The sequence below is a fragment of the Pithys albifrons genome, chromosome 5 (genome assembly GCF_047495875.1).
Source record: "Pithys albifrons albifrons isolate INPA30051 chromosome 5, PitAlb_v1, whole genome shotgun sequence".
In the NCBI taxonomy this organism is placed as follows: Eukaryota; Metazoa; Chordata; class Aves; order Passeriformes; family Thamnophilidae; genus Pithys; species Pithys albifrons.
This window is the reverse complement of record NC_092462.1, coordinates 28,544,531-28,565,920: the sequence shown is the minus strand read 5'-3', so window position 1 is coordinate 28,565,920 and position 21,390 is coordinate 28,544,531. Positions and strand designations below refer to the sequence as shown.

Below are 21,390 nucleotides of genomic sequence, written 5' to 3'. Positions count from 1 at the left end.
GCCCTTGAATTTGCAACTAAAGCTACATGGAGGCAATCTGCAGGTTCAGTTGGGCACACAGATCTTCAAATGCAGTCTCTGCCCAGGCAAGTACAGACTTCTGTGGAGCAAAAAGGGTAGCTAGATCCAAATCTGTTCTTTCTTCCCCATCGCATCTCATAGCATAATTAAACAAATATTCCTGGCTGTAAAGAGAAGAGAATAATAGGAATCAAAGAGCATGAAGGGAGAGATCAGTATGAAAGGATACCCGGATGACACCAAGGGGTTTGGCTTATCCCTTTGGCTTTATCCCCCTTTTCTCATCCTGTCTGTATTAATTTGGTGCTAAAACCTTTTTGTCTGACTGCATTACTATTAATGGCAACTGGTACCCCAGAGGTCAGGGTGGCACTGCAGCTTGCTATTCACTTTAATTATCGATGCACATCACCAGCTTCAGAAATAACAAGAGATAAGGTGAGGATTATTGAATCCCATCTTATGCTGTGTGTTATCGTACACTCTACATCCTGATTGGTTTCTATCAGCTTTTCTCAGCTCACAGCGAGAAGGGAGGGGGAAGCAAGAAGGTTTTCCCTTTATATTTTAATTTTGCTCTCATCTTTACAAATTTGGCCAAAACAAGTTCTGACCATCACATTAATGTCTACATCTGTCCAGTGACTTGGCTTGAAGCCACAATATTTAGATATTTAGCTGTTTAGATATACAAATATCAAGGTACTTAGCTCTTTAGAAACTCAACCATTTACATGTCTCTGTAGGAGTTGTTGCTGTGCTTCCAGACTTCCACTGAAACAGTTCAGGTTACAAGTACATGGCTTAGTCTCATTTGGCAGGACCAGATCAGACTAAAGAGAACTTAAAGTTATAGATAAAATTCACCATTTGCTGATAAAACACGCCATTCACTGTCATTTTACCCAGACTAAACACTGAACTTAGCAAGCTGAATCAAAACAGGGAAAGACTTTTCCAATCAATGAAAAAAATTATTAAGATCTCAAATGCATGAAGTATTTTCCCAGCAGAATCCTCCCAACCCAAAGATCAACCTTTTACATGGCATATTCAAAGAAAGAGAGAATTTCTGGATGGAAAAAAATTAATAGATTCTCTGCATCTGCGGAGACCCCCTCCACATAGTGGGCACTCCATTAAAATAATATTAATGTATTATTTATGGAAATGTATGCAAAAGCCAAACAAGAGAAGCTGTCCATATGCACTAAACACCCGTTCTAGTTTTGAAGGCAGCTGAGAAAAAATGGTAGCCTTCTATCTATCCTGTCATTTATGAGCCCCATAACTCAGATCTCAAGTTCCAATATGTGCATGCTCCCAAACATAACTCATCAAGATTAGAAGAAAGAAGGGTTTGAATTAAGCTTTCTGTGGGAGACGCTGCTCATACCACTATGTGGCTTTTCCCCATTTTCATGCAATGCACACGTACCTTGTTAGCATTTCTTTTAATACTTCCAATTACGATCAAGAAGCAGGTAGACCTGCCACATGAGTTAAAGAAAAGGTCTTTGAAAACCCACTTTCTGAACTGAAGCAATGAAATATATATATACGCACAGCTCCAAACACTTGGATCCCCTTCAAAGCTTGATGATTACCTCTTACAGACGCAATGACAATAGGCGCCTTTGGCAATCCCACGGTACCCTTCTCCTTCTGAAAACTGGCAGAATGAAGGAGAAGAAAAGCCCAGAAGCCTTTTTTAGCCTCCTTATTTTTCTTTGTCACATCATTAAGGGTTCAATGAATCTCCAATTAAATTTCCCTGACTGCTGTCACCATTTTGATTGATAGATGTCCTTGGATCAACCTCAGTAGGGCATGCTGTTGCACCAAACCCCCCCTTTCCACTCACCATCCATTATCAGCCCCTTGTCATCATTACCTTCACATGTCAGTTCATTTACCACAGAAATGGTGTCACCAACTGATAGGGGCAATAGAAAAACATTTGTTACAAATAAGGAAAAACTCTAATAAATCAGGTTGTGCTTCAGTCTGAAACTCGTGGAGAAACAGTATTTCTCCAGTATGTGTGTTCACCAGTTGCCCTCTAAAATATTTTTTGCTGTCCTTATATGAAACTCTAAACAAAACACGCACACACAAATACTCATTTTCAGAAGGAACAAAAAAACAGAGCAGAACTATGTGTAGATAAAACAGGTTTTATAGCTTTAGATTTTCTTCATTTTAACCCCCCCAAAAAAATCTGAACCCTTGAGTTAACTTCAAGACGCTGACACTCTAACAATATTTAAGCTACAGAAGCTAAGAGTCCTTGCTAGTGACTCTGTCTGGAGATTTTCTACCAAAACAGTTTTTCATCTGAAAGAAAATACTTTGTCAAAATTAAAGCCATTTTTATGAAAGTATTATTTCTGATGAATTCCTGATTGGAAAAAAGAAATCAGGGAGAAGAATATTTTAAGCTTCTTGAAATCTCAATTTTTTTTTATTTCATGTTGTGAAAATTTATAAGTAAAAAGTATCACTAAAAATGAAATTTACAAAGCACAATGTAAAATTTTTCCTTCTGCTTTTTGCAGCCTTGGGATAGAGTTTGGCTCTATTTGGGAATTCCTCTGAAACTCACGAAATCTACATGGGGTGGGAGCGGCATTTCGTGTTTGTCACCAATGCAAGGAACAGTGCATGCAGACTTCAGGTTGCCTAGGTACTGTCCCAGTGACCAAGCTAGAACAATACCCAGGTTTTTGCTCCCTATTTGTTCAGCATCTTATGGAGTAGGAATCTGTGATGGATGTGCTTGTCTCAGAGTGATTTATCATATAAAAAGGTCTTTATACATTTCACACCAAGGACTGTATCCCCAAGGACTGACACAGAACCACTGCTGCAATTCCTTTTCTTTTTTCCTCTGGTCACCATGAAAGTATGGAAACATCCCTAGGTGCCCGACAACTGACAAGCCAGCAGGAGAGATCTGTCCTTCAAAAATAAATAAGTAAAATCAGAACAGCCTGGCTAAATAATTTGCAAATGAACCCTAACTGCAAGTGTGCTGCAGGACACCATCATCCCCATCCTGACAACAGGTCCTGGTAGGGGGAGAAGGTCAGCACATATTGCTCTAAAACCTTTAGAGCTCAGAGAGCCACAGCTGCCTCTCATATGAATGAATCTCATCCTTTGCCAGGGGTTTACCCAAGACAGTAAGAGGTAGACATGTCAGTGCAACACACTAGGCAATTTTACTCAAGCTCCAGTCCAGTCCTTACCTCTAGTTCACATGAGCTCCATCTATTCCAAGGGAGACAGCCAACCTCACAATGGGGAAGACTAGCTTTTTCCTTAGGGAATGTTTGGAAGACCATCTAAGCAATTAAAAAGCTTTGCTGCTATTGAAATGAAGAGGATTAATGCTCTTAAGCCCCAGGGATCCTTGGTTCATCAATCCACCTGCACACACTTTTTCCTATCTGCTGGTAACTGATTTTAGCTTATGTATTAAGGAGCAGCAGAACAGTGAGTTCACATGGGGCAGCAGCTGCTTGGTGAGCAGAGGCTGCAGATTTGCAAAGGCTGCTCCAGAGCACCGAAATACTGTGCAATTTGCACTGATTTATCATGCAATTAGCAATGGGTATATTTCAGTCCACTACAAGAGGCAACACTGGCAGAGCTCAGCGTCTGGAGCTGACTTTGTACTCAGAATTTTGTCTGAATTCTTCTATGCACTATTGAAAGCCTCTAACCAAGCAAGTAATTTTGTAGGGTAGAATCATTTCCCTTTGACTAAAAAAAAAAAAACAAACAAACTTCTCCCAGCCCTCACAGAAAAATGGGCAAAACACAGGTGCAGAGAAAGGAAAAAATTAAGTTAATCCTGGAGGAGAGTGTCCAGAGGTGAACAAGAGCCCTTTACCATCAAGCATGGGATGTGATGCTGCTCTTCCTATCACAGGGGAAAACTCTGCTCCCATAATGTGTCTTTTTCCAGTATTTGTACATTTCTTCCTTTCCTTGCTAGCAAACTGAGAAGATTAAGATACAGAAATGCCAAGCTGCTAAGAGGGCCAGACCAGACATCAGAGAAATAATGATGAAATAAAATCTGACTGCACATACCTTTTAGCAACATAGATTACAGGAGATGCCTGAACTGCAGTTATAAAACTAGGAAAAAACACTGAATGGCTAGCACAGCCATCCACAGCACTGCAGGCCTGGAGCAAACCCTGGGCTGTCCCGGGGCATCACGTGCTGTGCACATCTTCCTCTTGCTTTTTCTCAAGTCAGCAGTTTGACCATATGAAGAAGAGTTTACTTAAAAACAAACTGAGAAATAATTCAGCCTTTTTAAATGTGCTGGATTAAAGGTAAACCAGCAGGAGAAATGAACCGAGCTCAGGAGAGATTATAAATCAGAGTTACGATTTAATAAAAAATATTACAATAAATATAATGACAGAAAGAGAAATTGCTTTTAACTCACAAACCCCAGAAGTGTAATGCAGTGCCCTGGGGCACAAACACAAAGAGGTTTTGTTAACCCCTGTGCTGAGCCCACGCGGTTCCCCTGACTCCAAAGCAAAAGGAGGTAAAAAACCTGTTGGTGCAGATGATGCTTGCAGTCTGGTGAAGAGTGGTGTTTGCAGTCTGATCGAGAGTGGTGGCCTCCTGTTGAGGTTCTGGTCCTCCTTTTGGTCCAACGAGTGGTTCCACAAGGTCTTCAAACCCCAAATTATGTATCCTCTGACCCAGGTGGGAGCACCCCAGGGCAAAGAGTTACACAAAGGGTGATCTGACTCTGTGAGTCAGGGAGTATTTTGGAATCGTTGATGGCCCATTAGCAGACACGCACCCTCAGGCTGCGTGTGAAGATGCTAACGACTCCCTGAAGGGAAGTTATCACAGCTCTTTTTTCACAGGTGTCTTTCACACCCAGCTCACACCCTGAGGAGTCAGGTGTGCCCTGGGCAGCTGCTGCAAATGCTCCATTGTTAACAGTTCTTGAGAAATGAATAGAGGGTGTGGAATACATAGCTTTGATCATCCACACAGTGATAAACTGGTCCCACCTGCTAAACTAGGACCTTAAGGAAAAAAATAAAAAATAATTATAATTCCCAGCCTCAAGAGCGAATTTTTCAAGAAAGATCAGCACACACTTCCCTCCCCTAAAGCCAAGCTGTTGTCTCAGGCTCACCGTCTACACAACAGCCACATGTGGGTCCCAGAGCTCCATGACACAAGACAAGGGCAGCTTGGAGGAGAAGCTCAGCTGCTGAAGGACATTTATGGGCAAAACTATCTGGAAAAGCAGCACATGTGCACTGTCCTCCCACCACCATCCATGTGGCTTGGTGTCAATGGCAGGTGCCTGCCTGAGAAGTGGAGCTGCCCATTGAGTTCTGATGGCTCCATGGCAGCCCCCACAGCCCCTTGGCAGTGCCTCAGAGAAAAATGCATTCAAGAAAGGGCAAAAAGCTGCAAACAGTGAGCCATGACGGAAGAAAGAGTTAAAAACAGCCCTGCAAACACTGAGAGGAGAGCAAAAGGAGGAAGGGGAGGAGGTGTTCCTGCTGCAGCCTGTGGAGAAGCCCCATGAAGAGCTTAGGGGTATTTCCTGAAGCTGTGATTTATTTAAATTAATCATCATTAAATTATAATTTCTGAGTGATAGGAAACAATTAAAAGTTATTCCTGAAGACTAAGCAAGCCTATGTGCCATGAAAATGAGTTGCTCAGCATCAGCACTACCAAAAATGAACTTCACTTTGGAAGTGAAATATGTCTAATGAGTATGGTTAAAACAAATGTAGGGTTTATTTCTGGAAGCGAATAAAATAACAATTTTCTGACTGTCCAGTAGCTGTTTAGTAGGGTATCTGTAGCCAAATTAAGAAGTGTAAAGGGGAGCAGATCCAGAAAGAGGAGTTGCCAAGTTCAGCATGGTTCAGCCATTAGGAGCTACCAAAAAAAAATAATAGATTGCAAAGGTCTTCTGAAACTATTTTACTGTGTTAAATTGAAAGGAGATGTTGTATTATTTCCCCACACAGACCCGAAACTAAAGCTCAGTCAGGAAGAAATTTAAGGATCTGAAAGCTACAAACAGTGGGCAGGGAACTTCTTACCCAGCTACATCTGCAGCCGGGGTGGAAACTTCTAATCTGAGTCCTAACACACATTTCAGAGAGCATACAGCTCTGCTATGAAGACTTAAGGCAAAAGGACATTCACCACTTCTCGGTGAGCTGCTTCAACAGTTAATTCATTCGTTGTTAAACTCTGCCTTTTGTTTTGTAGCCTTCAGCTTTCAGCCTTCAGATCTCATCACACCCTTGTGGGCTGACTGAAGAGCTCTTTAGCTAAAGAAAACATGGCTATATGAGTCTTTTATCAAATCACTCTTCAGTTCGCTCTTTGTCAAGCTGAATGGGCAGAGCTTCTGGACAGCTCCCACATCTTTCATTTTGAAGGGCAATAACAGAAAATGCAAGATGTTATTCCAGAAGCAGCTTCATAGGGGCTCGATACAGACCCGACCTTCTTGGCTCTGCATCTTTTAAAAGACCATCATATTTACACAGCAGTATCTTTTTGAGAACAAATATTCACACTAAAAGCAAGAATCTTGGCATCCCCCCATACTGGCACATGATGCCAGGTATTTCACAGCTCTGCATCTTATAGCATTCAGTGCAGCTCGCGCGCTGATCAAAAGGAGATTAATACAGACCAAGAAATCTTATCTGGTTGCCCCTGCATCCATCATGATCCATTAAAAGAAGAAAAAATATCAAAAACGGGAAATAAAGAACAGTAGACCAATGTGGGGAAAGAAAGCATATCAACAACTAAAAAAACCCTACAAGAAAAGGTATGTCCCCAGGTGTTTGTCTTGCTGGACATTTCCAAAGTCATGGATTGGTTAGCACTGTTTTTACAGGGGCTGAGTAAAGCAAATGTTGGCCAAGGCTAAAGGGCCTTTCCATGACAGATTAGGAAAGAGCTTGAGCTGGGTATGCTCAGCAAATCATTGTTGCTCCCTGCCTTTTGCAGCGCTAGACAAATAGGTAACAGCACTGGGAAGAAGAGAGAGAACAATTAAAAACATTCAAATACACAACAGAGAATTTCACTAACTTTAAAGCACTGCTTCATTTAGTGCCTGGTTGTTTGGGGTGTTTAACCTTAATCTTAACCCACTTAACTCACTAGCATTTTCCTTCAAAAAATAACTAAAATGAAGGGTTTCCTCCTGGCTGTGGATATGACAGAAGGTACAGACTGAAACAGTTTGATGTCCATTTCACTGCAGTATTGGGCGAATGTCGCAGGTTTGGCCTAGCTGTTGCCACCCCTGGACTGGCCCCCCTTCCCCCTCCCAGAACCTTCCCAGCAAAGGAAAGGAAAAAAAAACCTGAAAAGAAACGCACTCTAAAGAAACTGAACTGAATAAAAAGAATAAATTATATTTACTAATATTTACAAACCACACTGTATACACAATACATAGGATCCCACCCCCCAGGGGAGAGGGGAAGGGAGAAAAGGGGATTGATTAGCCGGAAAATAGGGAAGACACCAACTCAACCCAAAGAAACTGAATGAATCAAAAGAAACACAATTAAAAACCTCAAGGAAGGGGAACAAGAATGAAACAATCTCACCCAGGGCAGGAGAAACACCAGGGACCAGAGGGACCAGACTTCAACCACCTCCCTCCAGCTCCTCAGCCAAGGACCGGGAAGTAAGAACCAAACCACTCCCCCAATGCTACGTGGAAGACACGTGTGGAATACTTGTAACTTCCTTAGATACAATGGTTACTGAGGAAGCCATGGGTCAAACCATTACAGCGAAAAAAACACGGATAAAAATAAATGATGCATAATTATTATCACCATTAACACCCTCTGTCATCACTCAAGTGTGCTGGTGAGTATACTGTTTATATTTTTTAATATGCATATATATATACCCATATATACACACAAAAACCTGGATATAACCATCCCCAGACAGCAGGTTATTCAGGACAGAGAACCTCTCTTTGCTCTGCAACTGCAGCACCACAGTCTCAACTCTTGGAGCTACCAGCTGCCCTTGTAGCATACCCACCAGCAGTCATGGGAGATAAAAGATGCAAAGCAGCCCACAGCTTCCAGCCCCTTCAGTCACCTGAGGGGGCAGAAGAGCTCCATAATGTGACATCAGAACCAGTCTTCTCTTTATAAGCATAAAAATAATGGTTTAAATATATGATATCCAGCTTCTCTAGGGAAAGGCCTCCTGTTTTATTCTACTCCCATGATGTCCCACAGCTGTGCCTTTGAACTAGACCTCTCTTTTTCCATTGTTAAAGAGTTGTGACATTTTCTTTATTTAGCACTTAAAGTTTTCTTTAAAAATACAAAAGATTGAATTTGTAAATCTTAACCAGCAACAAGAACCATCTGTGCACATTTATGAAGTACTCTGGCTGGTGATATGTTAATGATGGAATATGGCTTACATGCGTATTCCTGCTTGGGATATATTTTTTAAGTGCTCTTCTTCTCCAGAGGAGGCAAATGACTAATTGCTTCTGTTGTTTAGGTGCTTGAAGTGGAAAATGCGCATTTCTGCTGTTCTGCCTTGATTTCTAGGTGCTAAACCCACAGACATATGATAAAAATTACGAAATCCATAAATGTTTGGACTTCAGCAAAAATTCCCTTCCTTCCCCCTTGCCCCAAGGCTAGGAGTAGTTGCTGCCTACATGTGTATGTCAAAATCTCCCAGATGTTTTATGATTCCCTGTTGCAAAATAAAAATCGATCAAAAGTCATGTGAATTAATCCAAGGTTAATCAGACCTGTTATTAAATCCAACTTCCCTGCCCCATACCTTCAAAAACAGGGATACTGCCCATGTTTTGTCCTCAGCCAAAACCAAATTTAGCTGACTTATCTGCTTGGAATTTAAACAACCGAAGTCTAATCATGATCCTGAAAAAATATCATACAGCTGTTGCCTACACACAGGCAACATGTTAGATGGCCAGAAAGTTTCCAGATGTTCCAATCTTGCTCTCCATGCTGGAAAAATCAAGGCCAAGTCATTGGATTTCAGCTCTCACAAAATCCTAATAACATCCTCAGTGGGTACCTCACCCAATTCCCTTGAGCTAGCTCTGAGACCTTCTGTATCCTGAGTCTTCATGCCAAAAGCAATGGAAGCTGTTGTTGAGAGAAAGAGATGCAGTTTTAGTCTTTCTCTTCTTTTGCTGGATCTGGACCCTACTGACCAATCTCAAAACCAGGAAAGAGCATCGTTGATCCTCCTTCCAAATAGTATAGTTGTGCTGGAAGAAATTTAAAATGCCTTTGACCAGGCAGGTAACCAGAACAATTCTTTGCTCCCCCTTCTATTCCATAAATAACTGTATGCATTGAAAAATAATGCATGGTTGGATTGACTCTTTCTAGCTCATTGGCTGCAGAAAAGTATTTTGAAAATTACTTTAATACATATATACTCAATGGACCAGAATGATTCATTTTGGCACATGAATATTCCTTATTAAAAGCTGCTTACACACAGGTTACTCAAACCAACCATTTTTGTCAATTCTCCGAGGCATGTATGAAATACTATGTAATACATGTAAGTCTGGGGGACCCTTTATTTCTCTTATCTTCTGCTAGTGAAAAGGGAGTGCCTTAAAAAGAGCAGAATAAAAATGGTTACAAAGGAGTGTTGCAGATGCTATGAACTGGCCGAAGAATGTCTGTAACTGGAGCTGAGAGATCACAGAATCAAAAAATATGCTGAGTTGGAAGGCACCCACAAGGATCATTGAGTCCAACTCCTGACCCTGCACAGGACCATCCCCAAGAGTCACACCATGTGCGCAAGAGTATCATCCAAACGCTTCTTGAACTCTGTCAGGCTTGGTGCTGTGACCACTTTCCTGGGCAGCTTGTTCCAGTGCCCAACCACACCCTGGGTGAAGAACCTTTTTCTGATATCTAAACTAAACCTTCCCTTGACAAAACTTCAGGCCATTCCCTCAGGTCCTGTCACTGGTCACCACAGAGAAGAGATCAGTGCCTGCCCCTCCCCTTCCCCTTACAAGGAAGTTGTAGGCTGCAGTGAGGTCTCCCCTCAGTCTCCTCCAGACTGAACAGACCAAGTGCCCTCAGCTGCTCCTCATACGGCTTCCCCTCAAGGCCCTACATCACTTGCATTGTGCTTCTTTGAATGCTCTCTAAGAGCTGAATATCGTTCTTATATTGTGGCACTCAAAACTTCACACAATATTCAAGGTGAGGCCGCCCCAGTGCAGAGCAGAGTGGGACAATCCCCTCCCTCAACCAGCTGGCGATGCTGTTCCTGATGCCCCCCAGGACATGGTTGGCCCTCCTGGCTGCCAGGGCACTGCTGACTCATATTCGACCTGCCAGCAAGCAGGAACCCCAGGTCCCTTTCCATAGCACTGCTTTCCAGCATCTCATTTCCCAGTCTGTACAAACAGACAGGGTTGCCCTATCCCAGGTGCAGAATCTGGCACTTCCCCTTGCTGAACCTTGTATAGTTGGTTATTGCCGGGCTGCCTAATTTGTTGAGGTCTCTCTGCAGGGCCTCCCTGCCTTCAAGAGAGTCAACAGCTCCTCCCAGCTTTGTGTCATCTGCAAACTTTCTTAGTATCCCTTCCAGTCCTGTGTCTAAGTCATTTAAGAAAATGTTGAAGAGAACAGGGACTAAAATGGATGAGCTGGCCTGGGGTGGCAAGCTGGTACCAGGGTCTGTTGTGATAACACAAAGGGGAATTGCCTTAAAACTGAAGGAGGGTAGATTCAGACTAGAAATAGGGAAGACATATTTTATGAGGAGGGTCGTGGAACACTGGCACAGGTTGCCCAGAGAGGTGGTAGGTGCCCCATCTCTGACAATATTAAAGGTCAGGTTGGATGGGGTTTTGAGCAACCTCATCTGTGTGAAGTTGTCACAGCTCATTGCAGGGAGGTTGGACTAGATGGCCTGTCAAGGACCCTTTCAGCTCAAACTATTCTGATTCTATGAATCTGATTGTTCCTACACCATATAAAGCTTCTTGCAGAGGGTGCAGCCCCTGAGGGTGCAGAGACCTTTTGCAACATGTTCCCAAAAGGATCATTTTTCAATGGGATAAGAAAACCTATCCATTATCCTCATCCTCTGCGACAGGTCAGCCCATCCGCTACATGAGACTGCATTGTTTTATGCACTGGGGCCAAGTAGCACCCGAGCAGCCTCAGGGAAAAGTGCCTTAATTGCTGGTAATGCAATAGCTCCACTTAGCACCCACAAAGCAATTAAAAAATGGAATCAAACATTTTCTGGACACACATTTAGGGAGCAGCCGGTTGTGTTGGCATGTTACTCCATTACTTAACCACTGGGTCATATATCTGTAACTACAGATGGCTTTTACATCCGCACCTCTTAAGCAGCATCTGATACCATGACCGAACACTGGCCCAAAGGGAGGGTTGCATTCATTCTGACCAGAAAGACTTTTTTCTTTAAATTAAACAAATCTCTGGCAAGGCACCAAAAAGGTTTTTCTACAGCTTCATTAGACACATGGAAGCAGCCTTTCTCATCTCCAGTGCGGGAAGCACTACCTTTCTGCAATTCAGCTGCACCTCTGTCTTGCAAAGTCCAAGGATTGGCAAGTAAAACAATGTTCTCCCATCAATCTCTCATCAGTGATCTAGGACACCCTCACTGCTTTCCACAGAGTACTTCTAGTGATGTTTCTTTATGATATTTTTCCTCCAACCCCCCTTCATCTGAGTCTTTTCTTCCAGGCATCTCCAAGAAACCCACAGCCGCCATGGGTGGTTGCAAAAAGATCACCAAGCAAGTATTTGCAGTGAAAATCTGCTGCGTTTAATGCTGACACAGCTAGAGTTGCTTACCTGTTGGCTGCACAGGGAAGATAACACAGAAGATCAGTAAAAAGTGCTTTGCTCTACCTGAGCCAATATACCAGCAAGGTCAGTGATAGCACCAAATATGAGAGAGAATTATCTTACAATCAGATCCAGGAGGCATCAACTTACCAAGTATCAATACAAAAGTATTCACATTATGGATCCTGCTGTATGCAAGGCACTCTGTGGCACTGAGAAGAAATGAAACTTTTAATTCCATATTTGAGGACAGGCTTTTCATATTCTGAAAGCAATTGCTCCCAGCATTAAAAACTGGGACATCTCTTTATTTCTCAATTTTCACCATGTTTTCATACACTTCTTGAAAATATCTGTCCTTTCTTTCAACCAAAACTGCCTTCAAAGCTCAGGACGCATTAGAACATAGAACATCAACTCAAGCTGCACCTTTTTAGCAAACATAGTGCTCCCTCTAGCACGGGTGACACATACATGAGAAGGGTTTTCCTTCCTTCCCATACAAATATTCAACTGGCTCAGACTCAATTTGCCTGCAACATCAAGCCTTCTCTTCTCTTTGATTACTCTGCTAACTTCTTGTTAGTGCTGAAGATCATCTCCATACCTTTTAAAAGAAAGTTGGAATAACCTTGGGAATAGAGCAGTATTTAGTGGGGAGAAAGAGGAGCAAGGCTTTAATGTTGAGAACAAAACCAGTTTGAAATCTTCAGTCTAAAGCAGTATGGGAAATGGGGAAGTTCCTGGTATTTTTTTAGAGTTCACTACCAAACATTTTTTCCTTGAAGCTGTGAAGTGGGCTATCTCTAACTTCAGTATGAGGTTCACAACAAACAAACAAACAAACAAACAAAAGGCTTAAGAGGATGCAGGTTTTTTTCAAAGTAGGAAACAGAGCAGCAGTTAGCTGTTCGAAGACAACTCTTGCTGGGCAATGTACAAATCTGTCCCTTAAGTAATACCATATACAAAGTGTATCATCCTTTGCATGACTCTTTCGGTGCTGTGTCCATGGGATCACATATTGTCCTACCACTTGCTAAGATTTTGCAAAAACATAGACAGGACATGGTGTCCCAAATCCCAGTGCAGAGAAATTTCCAAAGAGTCGTCTCTGGTTTGAGATGTTTGTCCAAAAAGAAGTCATTTTGGCCCAGCACTGTATGCTGATCCTTCCCAATGATCAAAGTCAGAGCTGTGTCAATATGCCAGTGGAAGATGGATGAAGGTGATATACTCCTAATATGAATTTGGGGGCTCAGAGGGGCATGGTAGGATGGACTCAGCTCCAAACTGCTGCTCAAAACAGGAATTTTCTTCTCACTGCATCCACCTTCATCCTTAAACAGGTGTTTTTCTCCAAAGCATCAACCATTTTCATCTTATTATCATGTAGAGTTAAAGCTTGGCACTTGGCATATTTCTTCGATTCTTAAATCTGACAAAATTCATCATAGTTTGCAAGAACTGTATAGAAAAGATAGAGAGACACTTTTCCCTAAGATTATAGTTAAGATAGTTTTGTTCAAAGTAACACATTGATCCTCACAGCACATGCTGTGTCTCGGTAGTAAACATTAAAACAAACAAATAATTTAATTTCTAAAATAAAAAAGTCCTTCTATGATAAGATTAAAAAGCAGGTAAGAAACAAATTCATTTGGAAAGACAAAAACAACGCTTAAGGTTTTAGGAAGAAAGCTTGATCTTAGGGGATACATGTGGTCCTGCCTGATGAGATGGTGCTGGATGACTTATCTGGGGCTCATACAAAAATCCTTGGTCACCAGTATCCTCAGTGCCAGCATGAGTTGGAGCCATGCTTTAATCGAGAGCTCAAATAAAGAGCGTGTTTTCCATTGGGGAATCTGTACTCTTAACAGGTTTGAGTCTCGAGGGCAGGCATGCTCCCATTGCAAGCACTTTTCCTAGGGGTAGATAAAAGCCTCCCATAAATAAAGCTTTGAAATCTTCCAGGAGAGGCTAGTAGTACAAATTTGTTCACATGAAGCTCAGCGTAAGCAATAATTCCACAGATTTTTACTAGAAGCAGATATATGGGAGCAAAAATGCATGATAAATCAACATATCTGCCTCTTTACTGGCTTTTATGATAGGCATTAGCAGTAGTGACTGTCACGGAGATCATAACAGCTTTATTTCAACCATGTCTGTAAGAGAAAATCAAATACAGGCAGTTGATATGGTTTTTTAAATATAAACTCTTTCCTCTTGCATTGAAGTGATGATAAAAGTGTTCTGGTAAGGAAGGAACAGGGAAAGGGAAAGGGAAAGGGAAAGGGAAAGGGAAAGGGAAAGGGAAAGGGAAAGGGAAAGGGAAAGGGAAAGGGAAAGGGAAAGGGAAAGAATGGTGCTCTCACTTTGGTGTTTTGGGAGGGTTTTCTGGGAACCCAGGAGTCAGCTGACATGCCTTATCCAGTGCAGAGCCATTGCAGCATCCTCCTGCCAGACAGGGTGTTTTGGGGCTGCTGATGGGAGCACAGGACCCGACGACCTGTCCTTTAGGCTTCTGGAGTGAGTTTTGCTGTTGCAATGTTAATATCACCAGCAAAACACAGTGTTAAATCTTTCTCTGTTGATTCCTTGAATAAATCAGCTTACATGTAATCTGATTATGCATATAATATACACTTATAAATTAAGCAGATAATTGGTAAATATGACTTTGCCAACAAATTATTTTAATACAGGGTTACAGAAGCAGTACTGTCTTAAAAAATGTATCTCTCTTTCTAGGGTAGGATTTAAAATACAACTAAGAGTTTTACACTTCAGCCTAGATCTGTAAGAGTTCATAACCGTTATTGACTTCAATAGACCTGTGGGAAACCAGGCACTTGGCTCTGACTGGGAAGTCCCTGGAGCCCTTTATAAGCTTTGGGAAGAGGAGATTATTTTGTTGGTATCAAAATGTGTCCTTGCATCCTTCTTTAACTGCTTGCTCAACATGTACCATGCAGTGGACAACTTGGTGAGTTGAATGCCAAATAGATGCTTTACTTTGAGCTACCCTTTTTGATTCATATTGTAGGCAAGACTGAAAGCAGTGCCATGTAAGACAGTGAAAGTACACAAGGTGAAAAGCAGTTTTATTCACCATTTCATCTTCCATGGCCATATTCATTGCAATCCCACCTCTTTCAGATTCTCTTGCCTCCCATAAAACAACCCATGGCTACCCTGGAGAATAATCAGACACGTAATTGCAATCTTCCTCTTCCTTCTTTGTGGTTAGTCCTGCAAAATAGTGCTTGGTCCATATGTTGCTGCTGACACCACAGAAATGGTGCTATGGATTAATTACAGCAGGGGACACTTGGAGGGGGGAGCTTCGCATCCATTGCTCTCCCATGAGGTGTGCAGTTGCAAAGCAACCTCACACATCTGCCAGGGCTGTCTAAGAAACTATTAGCCAGTTGCTACCTCCTGTGCTCAAGAGCTGCAGGCAATTTCACAGTAATAGCTTCTCGGCTTCTTTCACGCAGGCAACCGTGGTGCAGAGACACCGACTTAAATATGTATCACGGAATGGCATCCTTAATAGAGGCTTTACAGGAACAAAATGTATATGGGTGATCCACTAAGGCTGGTTGCAATTGACAGCTTTGTTATTGCTCTGAAGATGCATGGCAGGCACTGTGTGCTGGGAGCAGCCACAAGAGTGGACAGCTTTGATTCGTGGCTGAGGAATGATTCCTCAGCCCACCTACATGAACTCAGGGGTCAAATCAGAAGCAACTATGCAGGGAACCCTAAAGAGTGTAATATTATTTGCATGTATGAGGTTTATGTGGCCAGGCTGGGGGTGGGGGATATGTGCTACAAGGGTGGCTTCTGTGAGATGCTGCTAGAAGCTTCCCTTATGTCCAGCAGAATCAGTGACAGTCAGCTCCAAGACAGACACATTGCTGGCCAAGCCCCAGCCCATCAGCTATGATCAGCTGATGGTAGCACCTCTGGGATAACAGTTTAGGAAGGCAGAAAAAGTTACTGCTGAAGAGCAACTGTAGCCAGAGACAGACGTGAGAATACATGAGAGAAACAGCTCCGCAGACAATGAGGTCAGTGGAGAAGGAGGGACAGGAGGTGCCCCAGGTATCAGAGCAGAGATTCCCCTGCAGCCCACAGTGCAGATCATGGTGAGGCAGCTGTGTCCCTGCAGCCCTTGGAGGTCCATGGTGGAGCAGAGATCCACCTGCAGCCTGGGAAGGACCCCATGCCAGAGCAGGTGGATGCCCAAAGGAGGCTATAGTCCCATGGGCAGCCCATGCTGGAGCAGAGTCCTGGCAGGGACCTGCAACCTATGGAAAGAAGAGACTATGCTGGAGTAGGTTTTCTGGTAGGACTTGTAATCCCTCTGTTCTTGAAGGACTGCACCCCATGGAAGGGACCCATAATGGAGCAGTTTGTGAAGATTTCCAGCTCATAGGAAGGACACATGCTGGAAGAGTTCATGGAAGATTGTCTCCTGTAGGATGGAACCCATGCTGAAGCCGGGGAAGTGTGAGGAGTCCTCATCCTGAGGAGGACGGAGTGGCAGAGACAACGTGTGACAAACTGACCACAATTTCACCCCCCTGCAGTGCTCAGGGCACAGGGAAGAAATTTTGAAGTAAAGTTAAGCCCAGGAAGGATGGAAAGTGGGGGAAGATTTAGTTTTATTTTCATAACCCTCCCAGTTACATCTGTTTTCCCTGTGATGGCAATTCCTGAATCATCTCTTCCTGTTTTTATTTCAGTTCATGAGGCTTTCAATATATTTCTTCTTCCCTGTCCAGCTGTACAGGGGTATGATGGAACAGTTTTGATGGGCACCTGGCATCGAGTTGTAGAGAAATAGAGGTGAGTTTCTGGGAACTTGGAGCACTCTGGCTTGCAGAAAAGACCATGAGGCAATTTATTCCACAAACAAAAAAAAAAAGAAGGGAGACTTCTATGAAGCAAAGCTGGGCCAAGTATGCAAGTCACCTACTACAGTCTGACATAAAAATTCATAATTTGCCTTTTTTTTTTCTTACTAAAAGGGAAACAACTTGAAAGCAAAGGCAGTTTGGGTATGTGAATGTGCAGAAGTAAGTTTAAGGTTCATCAGACATGAATGAGGTAAATCATTCTGGTACATGTTGAAAAGTTGATTTAAAACATCCAAAAGCTTAAATGGCACTTAATGCCTTAAGAAAAATACCTGAATCCTCAGAGAAAGGGCAAGCTTTAAATTTTGACAACACCATCAAGATGTGTATCCAGTGCCCAGAGACATCTCCTCCTGCACAGCTTCCCCTTCACAGTATTTGCTGCCCAAATGGAGGCCAAAAAAAAAATCCACTAAAGAACTGGAGGAATGCATTAGTTTGTGTTATTTTCCTGGTCGTCAAGTTTCAGTGATTCAGAACAAGTTGTGATGCCTTTCTGTATGTCTTTAATGGCGTTTGCTCTCAGAGACATAAGCCATAGGAAAGGACAGGGCTGTAACTTTATTTTAAGCCAGATAGGCTATAGCTAAATCTCCTGAATCCCTTTCAGCTTTGGAAATGGCTTTCCCCTATCTCTGCCTTCTACCTGGTGCCTTCACATTGTTTGTGCTAAATAGGGAATGATACTTTTAATCTCGAAAATGCCTTTGGAGCTTTGGAGTGGATCATTTTAAAGTCAACAGGGTTTAAAACACATTAATGAGGGTACTCACCATAAAACAGTTTTATTTCTGTGCGTAACTGATAAACATGAACGTGACAAAGTATAAGGGAAAAGAGGTGGGGAAATAGTCAGGCTTGGAAATGCAAACAAATTGTGGATCCACAGTAAAAAAGGTATGGATTATTATAACACTAAAGCCAGCTGTGAATCTTCCAGTGGAACATTTTTTTTTCCCCATGGGAGAATGCTTATTTGTCTCAACTGAAACCAAATATCCTCAAAGCTTTTAATGACATCTTTCTGGAAAAAAAAAAAAAAAGGCAAACTTTTTGACAGAGCATCCACCTGTATCATGAGTGATCTTCCAGGACTGAGGGACTGCACTGTCCTCTCATCAGGATGCTGTGGCTGCCCCCTTTTCCCTTGCTGCTCCCAGACTGGCTGCTTCTCACTTTCAGGAAATGCCAGAGTATGAGAAGTACAGAGAAAAGTTTGTAATAAAGTGGTAATAGGGTATCTTTCTGGGTATACTTTAAAAATTTTAATTAATTAAATGGGGAAAACAAAGACAGTATGTTTACATTAGATATTAGGAAGGAATTCTTGACTATGAGGGTGGTAAGACATTGGAAAAGGTTTTCTAGAAAAGTTGTGGATGCCCTACCCCTAGAAGTATTCCATACCAGGCTAGATAGGGCTCTGAGAAACGTGGTCCAGTGGAAGGTGACCCCGCCCATGGCAGGGGAGTTGGAACTAGATGATCTTTAAGGTCCCTTGCAACTGAAACCATTCTGTGATTCTATGAGTAAACAAGTTTCTACCTAGAGCTTTATGGTGACAATTTTGTGGCAGGAGACACATGCGCTTTTTTTAATTATATTTTCCTACCTAACAATTTTGAGTGTAAGTTCATGGCTCAGCACTTTGCCTAGTTTATGGAAAATGATAAGTAGTTAGACTAAGCTATGAGAATAACATTATCTTATTGTATAAATTTTTTAAAACAAAAACGGTTGCTGATGCTTATCATCATGGCTTATTACTGTGCAGGCACGGGTAGTGCAAAATAGATGAGGGCAGCAGCAAACAGGACTGTTGCCTTTTAGCAGTTAGAAAAATTAAAACATTTTAAATGGTTTAAAAATTAAGAAATTAGCAGGTCAGGTTAGTTCTCAGGCATTTTGCTTTGACATTTGCCTCTATCAGGGTAGAAGACCTGAAAGCCCAAATACAAATTGCATGCCTCTTAACGGTAGTAAGTAAGTGCTATCATCCGTACTGCACAGGGAAAAAAGAAATTCAAGTCACTCATTTAAACTGGGCACTTGTTTGGTTCTTAAAGATGTACAATATGATTATCAAACAAATCAATAAGCTTTCAGACTTTCTGAATGTCATCACAAATGATTAGGTTACATGAACAGATCTGAGCTCACCCTGCTCTGACCCCAGGGAAAACCAAAGTGCCGCATTTAGAGTAAATGAGGTGCACCTGGCTCAGAAGGATGAATTTTGGTCATCTTTGCTGTCCCCCAAAGAATGTTTATGAAGAGGAAAAGTGGGTAGAGCTGTACCACATATCACCATAGTGATACTCTCCTTTCAACATATGTAGAAATCAGACTCTAAGAGCATAAAGATGCACATGAAAATGTGTTGGCTCTAGTGGACATTCCTGTGGATTTGGGGCTTGTGTAAATGGCACCCACAGCAGGTGCACTGGAAAGGGGAGCCGTGCTCATCCTTGCAACTGACTTCAGAAGTAATTGTCATCCTCACTGCCTTTCAGGCAGTGTAGAGACACTCATCCTGAGTGCCAGAATCTGACAAAAGTTGCTGTCTTCTTGTTGATCTGGCCTTGCCAATCTGAGTCTCCACCACATGGGTCCACTGCAGCTATTCAGGCCTGTGCAAAGCCAATTAATTTTAGGGGCAAAGAAAGCCCATCTCCTCCCATCCTGGTAGCTGCTCTGTCACAGGACAAAAGCAAACATCACTCTGAGTTAGGGATGAACTACAGCTCTCACCAGAAAGTAATTAGCATTAGTACACTAGCCTGCATGTATGGATTTTCTAGATCCCAGGCAAGGAAAGTCCACAGAAAAGCAACGCCTAATATGGATTCTCCAAAAGGAGAGAGGCACTAAGGCAACAAAGTCAGTTCACCTTCATCCCCATTTCAATCTGCCTTAGGACAGTATCAGTGATGTAACTCCTCTGTAGAGAGGTTACTCGAAGTATACCAGAAAAATCAGTCCTGCTTAAAGAAAAAGCAGTAGAAATAATTGCATGTACTCAGAATGAAGGCAAAAAATTATTTCTTGCATCTTCCACTTATTTCTTCATGAAAAATGTTGAAAATAAACTTTGTCACATAATCTTATTCTCTGAAATCAGACACACACAATATTGACCCACAGAAAATCAGGGCTTGAATACTTTATATTTGACCTTTGCCCCTCAAAACATTTTGAACTTTTTTCTTCCTCTCCTGAATCTGTTCAGACTACATTTGTCCAAACTACAGTTTAACAAACTCAACTACTTTAATTTTCTTCTTACAAAGAACCCAGGAGCTATCTGAGTTGCAGCAACTACAACAGTCTTCTGATGGGTGATATGGAAGAGCTGGATTCCACAGCCTCTCCTCCACCAGCCTCCCCTGAAACACTGATGGGTCCCATTAAACCTGACCCAACCAAACCCTGAACACTAAAGTAAAGCACAGCTGTGTGCACATGGCAGGGAGACGTGATCCTCCTGTTGCAAACAGAGCCAGGGCTGGTACCACACCACTGTCAGTCACTATACAAGGGCAGAGACCAAATCCCAGCTGAGATCTGACTCTTTTTCACAGATCTCCAGACTAATATACTGTTTTGATGAGAAAGCATAAAGAGGTGAACTGGGTGAATGTGCCACTGTGTCTCTCTACATGGCAAAACCAAAACTTCTAATCAACCTCACATGAAAAAAGATACACCAAATAAACCTTGAGGCATCAGGAATGAGATGCACTTACTCAATAACTCCAGCAGAATGACATCCTAGTGTCATTGAACTCAACATTCTTTTTGCTATTGAATGTGATGAGATCACAAGCTTTCTTGTTATCATTTTAACCACACTTTGCTGGGGCTGGCTTTGGAGAATCACTGAAATATTACAGTTAGATGAAGAGTGAATTCTTTTATATCTCACTTGAAAAAAAATAAAATAGAAAAACTGGAAGTTTAAAAACAAGATTATTCCATTTCAGCCCTCCAAACCAAAAAGAAAAACAGTTCATATTCAGGAGGTTCTGTGTATATTTGTCAAAACTACTTTATATAGAGGAGGCGGGGGAACCACAAAGAGAAAGAATCACCAGCAGCTTCTCCCAGACAAACTCTCATTTCTGATTAAATCTATTTCTGATGTGCTGGAGGATGAAACATATCAAGTCTAGGAAATAAGTGTGTGAGCAACTTCAAAGAGTAATCAGGATTCACAATGACCTTTTATTCTAGGCAAGCAATAGCAAGCACTATGATGGATAAAAAAAACCCCAAACTAGTGAGAAACAAGGAAATTTGCATCCAGGACCAGCAGGAGCAAAGGGGACACTGAACTGTGCTCACTTTACACAGGGGGTTAGAGTGCCCTGTTATTGCAGACAAATGAAGGGCTTGCATTAAAAATGCATAATTTAATCAAGAGAAAAATTACTAATCAGTTCAAAATATGCAGACCTAATATTGGTTTTTTTATATTAGTGTTATTAAATTCTGCTAGAGTTTCTTATAGA

The 21,390-nt window shown here is 42.0% G+C and overlaps 1 long non-coding RNA gene across 1 annotated transcript in view; it reads right to left on the bottom strand.

Annotated features, from left to right (window-relative positions):
- Positions 1 to 7,726, bottom strand: part of LOC139671854 (uncharacterized) — a 53,887-nt gene extending 46,161 nt beyond the window's left edge. The window contains exon 1 of the long non-coding RNA XR_011697798.1: positions 7,674 to 7,726. This is a non-coding gene — a long non-coding RNA (uncharacterized lncRNA). The remainder of the gene's footprint in view (positions 1 to 7,673) is intronic.
- Positions 7,727 to 21,390: the final 13,664 nt, after the last annotated feature.